This window comes from Schistocerca gregaria, chromosome 6 (genome assembly GCF_023897955.1).
Source record: "Schistocerca gregaria isolate iqSchGreg1 chromosome 6, iqSchGreg1.2, whole genome shotgun sequence".
Lineage (NCBI taxonomy): Eukaryota > Metazoa > Arthropoda > Insecta > Orthoptera > Acrididae > Schistocerca > Schistocerca gregaria.
Window position 1 is genome coordinate 254,670,953 of NC_064925.1, and position 15,903 is coordinate 254,686,855.

At 42.8% G+C, this 15,903-nt stretch overlaps 1 non-coding gene across 1 annotated transcript; it reads right to left on the reverse strand.

Annotated features, from left to right (window-relative positions):
- Positions 1-8,555: 8,555 nt before the first annotated feature.
- Positions 8,556-8,630, reverse strand: Trnal-caa (transfer RNA leucine (anticodon CAA)). The gene has a single exon. It is a non-coding gene; the product is annotated as a tRNA-Leu (tRNA).
- Positions 8,631-15,903: the final 7,273 nt, after the last annotated feature.

Here is a 15,903-nt window from a genome sequence, read left to right on the forward strand (position 1 = left end):
TCGCATCATAAATCTGGCAGAAAGCTATATAATCTTGACCATTTCTGCCATTGTGGGCGGCATGTATTCCTCTTGCGTCGACCATTCGAAGGACCTTTATCTGAGGCGGTTTCGGTGTTTACCATCGTTGTGTGTGTGTGTTTCTTTCTTTTTTTTCCACGTGACCATAATCCAGTCATAATTGGCGCCAACATGTAGGGGCCGGTTTTCTTCTCAGTGTGCCGTCCATGTACCAATTTAATTGAACCACACAGTACTGTCTCTAGTTGTTCTGCTGCCGGAGTCTTCTCAGTTCTGGGACACCCCAGCTGTCGGACGGATTGTGAAAAACACGTCCTAAAAAATTGGAACAGTAAATCCTGTATTTCGTATGACTCCGTATGAGCTCGTGTTGTTCTTGTAAATATATTCAATAATCCATCACGGACTTAATATCGTACGAATACAAATATTTCGTCGCATGTCCAGCGATCCAATTGACCGCATACGTCTTTTGTTTGGGAGAAAAAGGTCTTGTCCGGTAGAAAAAGTACAACCGATGTGATTTCTGTGTAGTTAGTGCGCCGAAGGAAGGCCAATATTCGTATCATCGCTCGCATGTAAAGCGCCAGAGCTTTGTTTCGCACGTTTGTGAGATTGAGGCCACCGTTCCGGAACTGTAGCGTTAACGTGTCATATTTGATCTTAAATAACATCCCAGTACTAACATAGTATCCAAAGGCAGCCATGAGGCGGTCTGCAATATCCTTCGGTATTGGTAAGATATGCGCTAAATGGGGCAGACCTAACGCTATGTGCACGTTAGTGTATGGTACACGTTGGATCATGTCAAAGGCTCTCAGTGAGTTGTTGCGTATCGTCAGACGAACATTCTGCAGAAGCCGCCGATAACTCGCCGCCGCTGACCGCCGTAGTGAAGGCGTAAATGTGATCCCCAGACATCTCAGCTATTCCACCGTGTGAAACGGTCCCGGTATGTCTTCCAGACCCCGTCCAATGTGCATAATTTTGGATTTCGTCATGTTAACAACACTGCCTGCCGCCGTCCCCTAAGAGTCTAGATTTTCAACAGCCTGACGCACTTCATGTCCTGACCTGACAAGATGGATCAGGTCTTCCGCATATGCGCGACAAACGAAAGAGTTGTTATTAAGCGCTATCCCAGTAAGTGAGCGCCTCATAACACACATCAGCGGCTCAAGTGCTATCGCAAACAGCATCATGGAGAGTGGGCACCCTTGTCGGACTGAGCTGTTAATAGGAATCGAGCCAGCTTCTCGACCGTTTACAATCAACTTCGATGTAGCCCATCGTATTAGCCTCATAACGATGGAGATGAAAACATACGGAATCGCTATTCGGCTCATGACTGACGCCAAGAAGTCATTGTTTACCCTGTCGAACACACGATTGAAGTCCACAGATATCATCACTGCTCCCATTGTACACGTTTCCGCAAGGGCGATAACATTACGGTATTCACTTAACGCCGAGCAGATGTTACTTCGCACCCCTAGCCAAGCCTGATCAGGGGATATTGTCCTGGATATCGCCAGCTTGAGACGAGACGCTAGTAGCCGTGCAAAGATTTTATAGTCGGTGTTTAGCATAGTGAGAGGCCGATATTGATTGACACTGCGACTCTCCGGCATCTTCGGGATGGGAAGAAGAAAGCCCGTTACAAAATCCGACGGTAGGCGCATGTCCGGACGCATCGCCTCATTGTACATCGACACCAACTGTGCCATCATCATGTCCACGAATTCTCGATAAAACTCTAGCGTAATCCCATCTGGCCCTGGTGATTTATGGGCCGCTCCTTTTGTGAGTGCCACCTTTATATCGTCTTCTGTGAGTGGCTCCATAAGCGCTGACTTATCCGTCTCTGTCAGTGTCGTTTGCAGATGTTGCAGTATCTCTTCCCCAACACGACGGTCCGTCGGTGTACCGGCATAGAGGTAGCGGAAATGCTCTAAAAATTCATTTGCAATGCCCTGTTGTGTTGTCAGTTGACGGCCATCTAAGCCGTGGAGCACTGTTACCAATGCCCGGCGGTAACGTTTGTGTTCCCGCGACACATGGTGCATCGAGGTACGTTCCCCAGTGATGGTGTCGAGACATCTTGCCCGTATTGGGATGCCACACAGTCGTCGTCGCGTGATCGATAGGATTTGTGCCTTGTCACGATGAACTTCCGCATGATGCTCTGCATACGGCACCTGGAATGACAGCTCACGAAGTATGGTGAAATGATAATCAAGAGTGTCTCTTTGCCATCTCGTCTTATCCCGAACATAATGTATTAGAGCTCTTCTTATTGCCGGCTTAGTACACTCAAGCCACCATTGAAGCACGGAGGTATATGTTGGTAGACGCCCCGACTCTGACGACATTCGGGGTCCGCCAAAAGTGACGAATTGAGCTTCCATGTCCAGCCGCTTCTCCACACCTTTTGCCTAGGGAGTGGTATGGTAGAAATGTAAGCCAGATGATCAGTAAATGCGGCAGACCATCGTTCCGCGTCGACCACCTTATCCTGTAGGCCAACCGAAACATATATCCGATCGAGTCTGCTCTCCGAGTGACTGGTAAAAAAAAGTATATCCGTCACGATTCCTATGAATCATGTCCCAAGTGTCGCTTAACTCCAGATCCCGGCAGAGCACATGCAATTCACGACAGGTATTGTATTGTGGAGTCTGGTCTTTTTGGGCTAAAACACAATTGCAGTCAACACCTCTAATGAAATGATCGAATCTGCCGGTAAATAAGGGCACAACCTCTTCCGAATAATATCTCGCACGCCCCCGTCTGTTGCCTGTGCCGGAAGGGGCATAAACATTGAGAATTCGAATTCCATTAACAGTTATCGCCAGTCCTCGTGCCGAAGGTAGATAAGCCATGTCGCGAACCGAAATCCCGTCCCGGACCAATATCACCGTTCCACTGTCGTTGTTCGAGTGCAGCGAGGTGTAGAAGATGTATCCATGTAGTTCCTGGAACTCAGGAATGTAAGTTTCCTGCACCATCAGTATATCCACATCCGACGCATATATAATGTCCCTAAACAACTGCTGTTTCAGCGGCAATCTAATGGTATTTACATTCACTGTCCCTATTCTGTGTGCCTGGGGTCGAGTAGCTGTCATCTCCACATGATGATAAATGGCATAGTTTCGCCGTATCGACAGTCCCTTTGCACTTCCGCAGAGGGTCGCCCGACAGACGTGTCCCTGCGGCATTAGGTGTCTTGAGATGCGGACGGATGCGAGTCCTCACCAGTAGAATGGTCCGCAGCGGTGATTTCGTCGTCCTGCTCATACCAGCTGGTATTATTGGAGGGCTCTAAATTTTCCAGTGCGGCGTTGATGTGTGACATCTGTTGTTCTTTCGCAGCATTAGACTCCGCCAAAAAAGGGGTATCAGGCCCCAGAGCGGATGCGTCGTCTGAACGACATGACATTTTTTCACCGTCCGAATTCATATGGTCTGCGACATCCGAAGTTTGTGGTTCCAAGTCAGACAAATCCATAGAGGTTGACTCATCTGGGCTCCCAAGGAGATAAGGGAGCGTCTCCGCAGAGTTTAGACGGCGGTTCTTGCGGCGCTTTGGCGAGCGTTGTTTGCGGGCCCTAACCTCGGCCTCTGGTGTTGGCGAATCATGGCTCTCCTGCTGTCTCGCCGCCGCCACCACGCCCTGGGGCCGTTCCACTTCAGCTTCCATGCCTATTGTGATGCTATCATCCTCTTTCTGCACCGCCTGTGGTGTCTGAGATTGGAGGTTGGTCGGAGCCATTCTTCTTCAATGGGGTCCGAAGGCGCTTCAATCACCTGCGGCGTCGGTTCGATAGTGCGCTCCGACCTCGGCATCACCTCCTCGCCAAACGCCGCCACGTAAGTCATCGGCAGTGACGTTGGTGTAGTCGGTTTGTGAAAGTCTCCCCTGGGGAGTTGCACGAGTCTCCTCTGTATACACGCAGATCGAAGATGTCCTTCACCACCACTCCCGGAGCATGTCCGGGGCTGTCCAACATAGATGACAATAGCTGTACAGCCTCCGATGTTTATGTACGATGGCACATGTTTCGTAAGGGCAATTCACACCTGTCGGACACCATTGTGCACTGGATACGTGCTAAAACTTGCCCAACGTTCGGCCGTATGACTAATAACTCTGCCATGTGGCTGGAGTGATTCAGTGACCAAGGCAGCTCGAAGACTCGAATTATACGCACTCCCAGGCCCGAATGAGCGACTAAAACTTCGCCAATATGACCATCAGAGTGTCGGAACTGGAATCCTCGTTTGGCGGCTTCAATGATCCTATCGCATGCTGCGTCGTCAATCACCTTTACGTAAAGAGTGCTGCTCACGATTGATAAATGAATTCCAATAATCTCCGTGTAATGAAGAGCACTTCGTCCCTCAAGAAACGTTCGATTTCGAAAGCCTTCGGTGTTGCATACTCGTTACAGAACGTGAACTGTATCGTGGTTTTTCGGAAATTGTGTGCCATTGCGTTCGAGTCAATCATTAACACACACGAGTGACGACGGTGTAAACACCGCTTCTTCCGCGAACCTCGACAGCCGGCACGTAAACAAGTCCGAGCTGCTCCGCGGCTAAAGGCGGACTGAACTGAGCTACCCAAGCACGACTCACGCCCCGTCCTCATAGCTTCACTTCTGTCGGTACCTCGTCTTCTACCTTCCAAACTTAACAGAAGCACTGTTGCTTGGGTAGCTCAGTTGGTAGAGCACTTGCCCGATAAAGACAAAGGTCCCGACTTCGAGTCTCGGTCTGGCACACAGTTTTAATCTGCCAGGAAGTTGCAGTACCAAATAAGTTTGTACTCATAATTACATGGGATCAACCACCTCTTGGTCATGAGGCGCTATCATTAAGGTAGAAATTCGCGTAGTCAATGCCAGCCCCGGGTTGCCAGTTTGAGGAATGCCCACTTTTCTTGTTTGAAATAGTTTATTCGTGTCTTTGTTGAATTCTGTTAGAGTTGGTGTTGCGATCGCTTGTCTTCCTGGTTTCTGTCTGTGCCGATTTCTTGGTTGTTTGCGTGTCCGCGCTAGTATCACATATCAAATTATAGTCCCCTATGTAAGATAAGGCTATACCCCGCTGAATTCCAACAGCCAAAAAACTTGTGCCCTTGTTAAGACGTACGGATTACAGCAGGTAATTGACGTTTGACAAACATGGCAAATAAATTTGGATTTGGAATGATCAGGGAATTGCATTAGTGATAATGTTAGTTTTTTTCCATATCGCTCTCCATCGCTGGGTATCTAACCGATATCAGTGACATTGTTATCGCCAAAAGATCGAAATATGACAGCAACTCTAACAGTACATATAATTTACGCTATTTTTATCATGTTCTAGCTGAGAAACCCGTCGTCGTCCCAAGTATTTATTTATTACAGTCTTCTAATAGTCTATTTCCTACTCCCTCCTCTCTCTATCCATCTACTCTTGCCATCTCTCCGTCCATCTCCTCCTCTGTTCTCCCTTTATCTACCTCCTCCTGCCCATTCTCTCTACGTATTTCCTCTCTCCTTACCCACATCTCCTGCCTCCTCTTTCTACTCATACCCCCTGTCCCTGTCCACCATCTCCACACTTCCTTGTCTCTGTCCATCTCCACTCCCTCTCAATCTCCTTCACCTCCCAATTTCTGCCCTTCTTTCTGTCCACTCCTCTCCTCCCATTTCTATGTTAATTTTCTCCTTGTCAATCTGTCGATCTGCTCCTTCCCCTTCCGCTCCTCTCGTCTTCCCCCTCTCTCTGCTGATCCTCCCCTTCTCTCTGCCCATCTCTTCCTCTCCTCTCTGTCTCTCCTCCTCCCCCTCTCCCAGCACAACTCCTCCTCTTTCCTTTCTGCGTCCATCTCCTACTCTCCCCTCTCTGTGTCCATATCCTTCTCTCCCCTCTCTATCTCCTCATCTTCCCTTTGTCTGTCCATTTCCTTCTCTCCTTCTGTCTCTTCATCTCCTTCTCCCTCTGTCTGTCTCCTCGTCCTCCAGTTTGTGCATAGATCCTGTTCATCTCTTTGTCCTCCTTTCTCTCTTCACCTTATCACATTCACCCCAATAGGCTAGTAGTTCTTACCCCAAAAGTATTTATTTCTAGATTCTAACTAATATGTGTACCAAATTGAAATCTTCCAGGAGTTTATAATGAGCCTTTCACTGGTGGATTTACTTGCATTTTCAACTTATTTCATGCGTATTTTTATATATATCTCACCTGTATGTCTAGCGAATTTCGCCCAGTAGTTTGTCAGACACCTTAACCTTATGATATTGTGTATCCCGAAGTAAGAGATGTACAATGGTATTATTTTACAGATACATCCAGTGCAATATTCGTCTACTGTCTGCGAAATGTGTTGTGAAAAGAGGTACTAGCAGAGACGTAATAAATTAAAACATTATGCGTAACGCGGCAGTTTTTCACGCATATCGGTGTTTATGACATCATATCTACTGAACTATGTACCGTAAAATGATATATTTCTCTTTAGGTACTTTCAGCAGCATATGCGGATGCTGTCTGCGAAATATTTTGCGTATAGAGTTAGTAACTAACAAGAAGTAAAATAAAACGGTATGCATGATGTGGAAGTTTTTTTACGCATCTCAGTATCTGACGACTTATCTCCTGAACTGTGTACCGTACAAAGATATATTTTTGTTGGCACAATCAGCGGCATAAGTGGATACTGTCTGCGATTTATATTGGAAATAGAGCAAAGAAGTAATAAATTATAACGTCGTACACGATGCGGCAGAATTTTCTCGCATCTCAGTATTTGATGTCATATCTCTTGAACTGTATGTCGTACAACGGCAAATTTTCGTAGCCAGATTCAGCGGCTGATGTGGGTATTGTCTGCGAAAAATGTTGCAAATAGAAGTAAGCTAATAAATTCAAACGACCTGCATGAGGCGGTAATTTTTAACGTATCTTAATGTTTATGATGCCATACCTTCTAATCCAAGTTTCGAACAATAATGTAATTATCCTGGTACATTCAGTGGTATATGTGAATACTGTCTGAAAAAGGTATCAGGAATAAAGTTAACAGTAAACAAGTAATAAATTAAGACGTCATGCTTCATGTAGCAGCTGTACGGCATGAACAGCAGGAATGTAGTAAGCGGCGAACTTTTTTCGCTTTCATCATTTTGTGGGAATCAGCGAGAAAAAGTTTTGTCAAGGTTCAAAATTGTGTGTGAAGTTCGTTGCAAGTCTCAAGTGCTCTGATTCTCAAATAATGGATAACTAAAGCACGCGTGTACTCCCCGACAGTGATTCTTTCCGAACAGTAAATGATGCTTCTAAAAACTTCCATTGAAATCGGTCCAGTGGTTTAGCAGGAGATGTGCAATATACATACATACGTACATACATACACACACTTTATAATTTTTATGGATATAGTCATGTGCTCGCTTAATGAGACGGTCTTGCCGTCAAATATTCGGCGTATAGACTTGATGGTAGAGGTTCGAGTCCTCCCTCGGGCATGGGTGTGTGTGTTTGTCCTTCGGATAATTTAGCTTAAGTAGTATGTAAGCTTAGGGATTGATGGCCTTAGCAGTTAAGTCCCATAAGATTTCACACACATTTGAACATTTGCACTTGATGGTGACATACATAAACGCCAAATATTTTTAAAGCTTTTTTGCTGATGCACAAGTTTCGAAGTGCCACACTTGATAATGGTTACACGGTCAAAATTTCGATGGTTCATTTTATGAATAAATAATTTTTTCAGTCAATTGAGACCACGACGGCATGTAAAACGTCTCCATGACTGAACACCAGCTACGAAAAGGTAATCATTTCTGTCGTGACATACCTTAAAACAGGCCTAAGTTTTACCAGAAACTTAAGGAAATTGTTAATAAAGACATTCTAAACACGACTCGTCATGTGACGTGAGCGTACGTGTTAAGAAAGCATTTAGGACAGTTTAATTTATAGGCTACCCCGTTACTAGCAACGCATACGTGGGAGCGATGTGTAAGGTCCACCGAGAGCAGACCTCCCCCCCCCCCCCCCCCCCCCTAACCTTTGTATGTACTTAGGGTTGCTACCTTTTTTGCTGGAGGAAATAAAATCTGTAGGTTGTAGGAATAAAGCTACAGTGTATTAAAATAAAATACTAAGTGTTTTACTAATTAATTTACTTAACTTAAAGATTTATTTTTATTGGTTCTAGAAATATTTAAGAAGTAATTGTCACTGATAAACAGTTTCAAAGCATCTCTGCATTCTATATTCAAGCTGAGATAAACAACTAATTTATTTCACCAAATCTAGGGACGCTTAATTTCTTTCGTCTCACCACTTAATATTTGTCACAACGAAAAATCTCTCCCTATAAATGTCAAAGTGGATACCGACAATACAAATGAAATTAATTTGTATGAATTTGTATTAGTTTGATTAACATTACGTTTTATTCAGAATGAGATTTTCACTCTGCAGCGGAGTGTGCGCTGCTATGAAACTTCCTGACAGATTAAAACTGTGTGCCCGACCGAGACTCGAACTCGGGACCTTTGCCTTTTGCGGGCAAGTGCTCTACCAACTGAGCTACCGAAGCACGACTCACCCCCGGTACTCACAGCTTTACTTCCGCCAGTACCTCGTCTCCTACCTTCCGCGCTAATAGCGGCCTGGCTGTGAATACCGGGCGTGAGTCTTGCTTCGGTAGCTCAGTTGGTAGAGCACTTGCCCGCGAAAGGCAAAGGTCCCGAGTTCGAGTCTCGGTCGGGCACACAGTTTTAATCTGCCAGGAAGTTTCATTACGTTTTATTGACATGTAGGGAGACCTCAGTTTACTTGAATTGCCGTTATCCATGATCCACAATTACGGAAAGGTATAAAACTGAACAATCTGAGTTGATTGCACTTAATCCACCTCACACTAAATAAACAAACACACATAACAGAAGGTTTTGCCACGCTGCAGCAGTGCCGTAACCGCAGAACTCCAAAATATCAGAACTGCAAAGACCATGTTGCGATACGGAAGCAGTAACCGACAGCAGCGCTAATAGCGGCCTGGCACTGAACTTAGGATTCGGAAAAATATGGCGCGATAATCTGTTTTCTTGCTTTGCGAAATACCGGTACTAGATGATGATATTTTTCATCTATAGTTTACAGGTGGACCTGGTAGTCTGGCGGTAAAGTATACTTATTTGTAAAACCTAATATTGTAATTTCTACAGCATGACTGTTGTCAAGTGGAAATTACGTTCCTTATTACCACCTTCTTGTGTGTACTGCGTTCTTGAATTGTGTTGTGAATATAATGCCTTGTATTCTGCTTAATTTTTGCTCTCATCCGTAACGTTAAGTAGGACAAATCATTTTAATTTTTTTCATATGAAACAGAAGATGGTTTCGTCTCATGTCTTCTGTTATTGCTTACGAATCGGGGTACGAACTGCCGATTCAAGTGAACTGTAAGTACATTGCTCGTATTCTACTTTATTTTTGTTCCCATCGGTTTTTAGCACAAACGCATTTAATGTTTGCCACCGAAATTTTCATTTACTTCTCGTAAAATGTACTGTTTACAGTGCATGTTAACAGCGTGTGAAACGTTTCCGTAACTACTGTCGCATTTTTAACATTCGCAAACAAGAATTCTCTAGTCACAAAAACTACAAAGGATAGTCATCTACATCCATACTATGCAGTACAGTGTGAAATGCATGGTACTTAGTGGCAGGAAGCAACACCGTTGGCCGCGTGGGGTAGACGTGCGGTCTGGGGCGCCTTGCCACGGTTCGCGCGGTTCCCCCCTGTCGGAGGTGCGAGTCCTCCCTCGGGAATGTGTGTGTGTGTGTGTAGGAAGCAACACCGTTGGCCGCGTGGGGTAGACGTGCGGTCTGGGGCGCCTTGCCACGGTTCGCGCGGTTCCCCCCTGTCGGAGGTGCGAGTCCTCCCTCGGGAATGTGTGTGTGTGTGTGTGTGTGTGTGTGTGTGTGTGTGTGTGTGTGTGTGTGTGTGTGTGTTGTCCTTGGTGTACGTTAGTTAGATTGTGTAGTGGGGAATCCTAGGGACCGATGACCTCAGCAGTTTGGTCCGATAGGAACTTACCACTCAGCACCATTCAAGGCATAATTACTTACTCATTCCGTGACAAGATGTAGTAAAGTTGGGTACCAGTACTGTCAAAACCTGCTAACACAGAGTTCCTCATAAAATGCAAACAAAATTAAAGAACAATAAAAGCAAAATACACAACTCCGTTTAAATCGTGCTGTTCTCACACAGATTAGTAAGCACTAACAAATACACAAAAGTTCACAGAAATCTATGTGGCGAAGCCATCTTCTGTTGGACGACACAAAACTAAATATGGAAATATGGAAACATTTACCCCATCCATTACTACGGATGCAAACAAATTTCAATCGGATTACGAGCAACACAGTTACAACACAATAAAGTGTGCAATCCACGCCAGAAGATGTAATCAGAAGCACGACTTGGTTTTTGTTAACAATCAAACGATAACAAACGTGGAAAACGAAATATCAGAACATAAGAAAGCGACATGACAGCGTTCCAAGTGGCCTGACAGCGAACCAAGGTCGTTTTATTGGAAGTCCCTCTACGAATGTCATCCCTGTGGGCGCAACAACTTTTCCCGAAATAAATAATCCACAGAGAGATATCTTACTTCACAGTCTAGCAGGCTCAAATATGGTACTGGATAGTTGCAAAGAATATGAAATTAATGGAATCCCACGCTTCCTCAACTGAAACTCACAAGAAACTTTTAACATTGACAGCACTGAGGTTTGAAGTTAGCTGCGTTCAGAAACGAATACTCAGTTTACTGTTTGTTAATGCTTTCATTTTCTCGTATACGTTTATATTTTCCTTTTGGCTGGTCATTACGTGGGCCAAACGTATGAAACTTGTTTAGAAAAACCTTCCATTCCTTAAACTGTAAAGACAGGCTGAATGTAAACGAATGTATACAGCCCCTCAATTGATAACTCGGTTCTTCCAACAATGAACACAGTCCTGAACTAGATAAAAATTTCGTCGTTCGTATTGGATCCTCTAAGAGCTGCTCTCCTCTGTTCTATTTGGGAGGGAGAGAGGTAGTCTGGGAGAGAAACATTCAGTCGGCATGTTTTCTGCACAGCAGAACTAATGGCTGTCATCGAACATTCCAGGCAGCCCAGCGCTACTTGAAAATTTTGCGTGACATCCCACCACTCCTTTCCGGAGTTTTGAAGTACAGAACGGAGGAAAATATCAAAACACTTTTGACGGAATGAGACAGAAATATGTGTCAATATTTCGCATTCTCCTCCCTCCCCCTCCTCCTCACACACACACACACACACACACACACACACACACACACACACACACACACACACACACAAAACTAGGGCAGCAGATAAGCAAGTTATGGGAAGAACGCGTGATGAGACAAAAGAACTTACTCAGATAGTTAAGAGAGAACAAAATTGCTATTCAGGACTGGAATTCAGCAGATGGGAAAAGAAAAATGGAATGTAAAGTTTTGCGTACAGCATAATTCAATCATTGCCAGTAATTGGTCATGAGTCCTGGGAACACCGGAAGGTTTCAGACTCATTATATAATAGATATAATTGTAACAAAGAGATTTATCAACCATATTTTAAACTGTAAAATATTTCTAAGGACGGATGTAGAGTTTTACCATAATTTATTTTTAATGAACTGCAGATTACAACTGAAGTAATTGGAGACGGATAAGCAGTTAAGGATATGTGACCTGGATAAATAGAGGCAGTTTCAAAGAAAGCATTTTTCAACGAGTGACAAACAGGAGAATGGAACACAAAAGAAGAGCAGTGGGTAACCTTGAGAGATGAAACAGTGTGGGGAGCAAAGTATCAAACAGGCGAAAAAACAATGCGCAACACAGTACTTCGGATAACACAACAGATGTTGAATTCAACCGACAAAGTAAGAAAATATAAAAATGTAATAGACGAAAGAGAAAACAGACATCTGAAAACGAGATTGATGGAAAATGTAAAATGGCTATGCAGGAACAGCTAGAGGACAAATGCATGCAATACGAGCATACAGGACAAGGCGAAAACTTTGATGTTGCCTACAGAACGTTTAAGGAAAACTTTGGAGAAAAGTGAAGCAGCAATACGTATATCAACAGCTTAGTACTACGCAAAAAAGGACAGTGGAAAGGTGGAAGAAATATAAAGTAAGAAATAATCTTGAGGGCAGTATTATAGAAACAGAAGAGGAAGTAGGTGAAAAGGTGATGGAACATACAATACTGTGAGAATAATTTGACAGAGCGTTTAAAGAGCTGAGGCAAAATATAACCCATGGAGTTCACGAGAACTTTGTTGAAATTATCCACCAGGGCAGTGCATAAATGCATAAAAACAAGTAATGCGAGACAACCAGAGATTACATTATAGCTAAATTCACAACAAGATATCGAATCGAGCAAACAGTGCTGCAGTGATGCAGCATCGCAGAAAAACCTGTCAACAAACAGATCGAAAGATGCAAGTATGAAAACTGAGAAGAACTTACAGCACGTAAAAAACAAGAAAATAAGTTTAGTTCCTTTTGTAACTCAATATAAACTAATGCATAGAACTAAACCCAGCTATACCGAAATCCATCTACGAAAATATATTACAATGACAGCATCCAGCGATACCACACAGAAATGCAAGTATCAATACATTCATAACAGCACTGATAAATAGTACTGCCTGTAACCATACAACATCGCTGGATTATTTGTCAAAGAACTGTCACGAAAATACCCATATAAAGAATATAATCTTTCAACTACATAACGTAATAAGTCAGATAAGGTGGTAACCAACCATTATTATATTACTACAATAACGTCAACATAACGTAACTAACAAGCAAATCGATAGCGGCGAACCACCGATTTCTCATGGATGTCAAAACAATCAGAAGATTTAAAATGTATAATAATAAAATTCATTTAGTAATTACCTCTGAAATTAGAAATAATGTTCAGAATTGTGTACCATTTACTTACAGTTAACCAGATAATGGCAAAACAGAAGAAGTCCGCTTATCGTAAAATAAAAGCAATCAAACTTAGCAACGTACTTGGAATTATAAAATATATTTATAAATTATTTCGCTAACCTGCCTACTAAATTATAATGTTCTGTCAATTTTTTATCGAATGCATGGGCTTCAGAGCGTTGGTGTATGACAGTCACTACGACACTGAAGGGAGCGAGGCTGGTGGTAATCAGCAATTGAGGGGTAAAATTAATTTTTTTGAGGTGCAGAAACCAAACGAGTTCGATTTTGTCTCAGCCATGAAACTATCTTAACATTATTATTATTATTATTATTATTATTATTATTATTAATGGAAGACTGATATTGATTACATAAGTTGCAGTAATTAATTTAATCAAACACTGGCAGAAATGATGACACAGATCAGTGGAGTTCATAGCTCGTGAAACGAATGTATGAACTACATCTTCCTCAAATTATGGATCCACTACACGTACACATTGTGCTTTATACCGTGTTGTGCTTTGTACCGTGCATCTACAACAAGTGCTAAATATCTCTTCTAGACGTCGCACATAGTTCCTACATTGCGTCAGAAATTGCTTCATTACTCATTTTGCAAGGATTAAAAACCTTGGCCACCTGAAGTGTTTCAGTTTCGAGCAGAAAGGAGTCAAACTTCAAGTGATATACAAACAATAATTATAGCGCATGCATCTTAACTGGGTTGACTCAAAATGGGGCTAAAGGGCTTGGATGAAGCAACTATCACTATGGTCAGGAGAGATGCAGAAAGAGTGTATTTTGTAATGAGGTCTATCCGCACTGAGCTTAGTCAGCTTTATTTTCTGATAAGGAATTATAGATGGCTCTCACAATTTATCAAGAACTGTTTTATTATTCATTCTAACAAACACACTAATCGAATGCAGAAAAGGGAGAAGGGACGTCGCATTCAAGAGTTATAGATGTGATGCAGATTTTTGTCTATGATGGTGATGAAAACAAAAACAAGGAACAATGTGGACTTGGAACATGACTTATGACGTGAATTGACTGGGGAAAAATCAAATATAAAGAAAGGTTGTTAGATATAAACACTAATCAATTGTTTCATTGCGTCTTTGGTTCTTGGTTTCATAAAATGACTATAAAAACGTCATGTATCTTTTGTCATTTTACAAAACAAAAAAGAGGAATAAGTTAGCTAGGCGCTAATGTCGGTGCAGTATGAAACCACTGATCTAGGTCGTACATTGCCCACGCCAAGAGCGGGTTGTGTAAGAACTGGTGCAGCCGTAGCGCCTCCGAATTGTTTGGAGGTATTTCATTAATCTGACCTCGTGGGATTCCTGAACACTCGAGTACTAGTCAAGGACGTATCACGCAAAACTTGTATATGTGTCTCCTTTATAGATGAGCTGCACTTTCCTTATCTAGTCCCAAAAACTGAAGTCGAACATTCACCGTCAATGCGTGCTCTTTCATTTGATATCGCTTTACGCCTTAATCAAAACTTGCCTTCCTGCGTGGCGTAGGTAGACTTTCCATTGTCACCTGGACCGGTGGGTACACCAAACCACTGGGAAAACGAAAACACATTCCTATAGGCCGCGATATACTGAGTTCACGAAGTGAAATAAGCACTAACAAGTCCTGAATGTAGCAGAGTCTTCATATTAACACAACAGCTGCAAATCAGTAACCACTCGACACCAGAAAAGAAACTGAGTCAACTTGGCAGTGCAATGGTGCGAGAAGAACAGTTACAGAGTACAGCAAGCAATGAGTCACACCTCAAGCTCTGGGCACAAGCTCAGAGGCAAACTAGGGATGGCGGTTATTTCTGAAACAATCGGTTTTCTGTTATATCGGTTTTTCTCAAACCAGTTTAACTTGGCTGTTAAAATCGCTCAAAATAATCGATTTCTGAAAAAACTGATTTCCGGTTTTTCATTCGTATTATAAAAGTAGAAATCGAACAAAGATTAAAAATTTGGACTCTCTCGTTTTCAACATAGATAGAATCAAAACAGTCAGTTAAATAGGCAAATAAAAGGAAACTTACTCTGTCCACCAGTCGCTGATTTTCTCGAAAAGCGATAAGTGTTTGAATACCACAAAAAACTGCATTATTTTTGTATTGATTCCATGTTTTTTAAAACTCTGCTCAAACATGTTGTAATAGGGGATCATACTGCTATTTGTGAATTACGAATATTCAGTGATAATGCTTGAAGACGGACATTTTCGTGTTAATTTGTCCGTTTTAAAGGGCTACAACAGACAATGGCATGTTATGTAGACAGGGGCAGCAGGTCAGATACTTTCTATTATTACTCAGTACTATGGCTAAGCCATGTCTTCACAATATACTTTCTTTCAGCAGTGCTAATTCTGCAAGGTTTGCAGGTGAGCTTATGTAAAGTTTGAAAAGTAGGAGACGAGGTACTGGTAGAAGTAAAACTGTGAGGACGGGGCGTGAGTCGTGCTTGGGTAGCTCAGTTGGTAAAAAGAAAAAAAAAGTTGGTAGTGCACTTGCCCCCGAAAGGCAAAGGTCCCGAGTTCGAGTATCGGTCCGGCAGAGGGTTTTAATCTGCCAGGGAGTTTCAACGAATTGTTGTTAGGATTTTTATTTATTATCGTTGCTAAAATTTCCTTCCTCTTTCATTATTTCACAGGAATAGCAGACAACTCTGTAACCTTTTAAAGCAAATGAAGCAATGCACTTCATTACTACATCAGCCTACATACTCCCAGATCGGGGATGGTGCCATTATGCAGTACTACGGATGTTCGGCGACG